General features: G+C 68.9%; 1 protein-coding gene across 1 annotated transcript in view; it reads left to right on the top strand.

Moving 5' to 3' along the window:
* The window catches only part of CKM (creatine kinase, M-type), a 25,580-nt gene that overhangs the window by 19,608 nt on the left and 5,531 nt on the right, over positions 1 to 441 (top strand). The gene's annotated exons all lie outside the window — the stretch shown is intronic.

A 441-nucleotide genomic window follows, 5' to 3' on the forward strand; every position in this document is an offset into this window, starting at 1 on the left:
GCCTCCTTTCCAACTCGCTTGCGGGCGAGGGCGGGCGGGGAAGGAAGACCCCAGGGTCGGCGTGGGGGGACTCTCCTAAGTTTATTGGGCAACAGGCTGCAGGTGAGGGGGCCGACAGGAGGGTGGGGTGTAATAACTTAAAAACCGTGGGTGACAGCGGCGGCTCCTCAAGAGACCTCTGCAGAGGGAGGGGAGGGGGTATTTACAAGGATTTGTACAAAGTGCCCCGCGCCAGCCTGGGGCAGGAAGGGGTTCGAGCGGGAGGGAGGGGAAGGGGTCTCCTCTGAGCCCCACCCCTGCCCCCAGCGCCCCAGGCTTCAGGCCCGGCAGCTGCGCCCGCCCTCGCCCGAGGCCGTTCCCGAGCCGTCGGCAGGAACGGCGTTCCCTCAGCCCCCCGCCTGCCCCCAGAGTCTCCTCGGTGCCCCCGTGGCGGGGCGAGGG

This window comes from Carlito syrichta, unplaced genomic scaffold (assembly GCF_000164805.1).
Source record: "Carlito syrichta isolate Samal-C Ts95f unplaced genomic scaffold, Tarsius_syrichta-2.0.1 Scaffold86271, whole genome shotgun sequence".
In the NCBI taxonomy this organism is placed as follows: Eukaryota; Metazoa; Chordata; class Mammalia; order Primates; family Tarsiidae; genus Carlito; species Carlito syrichta.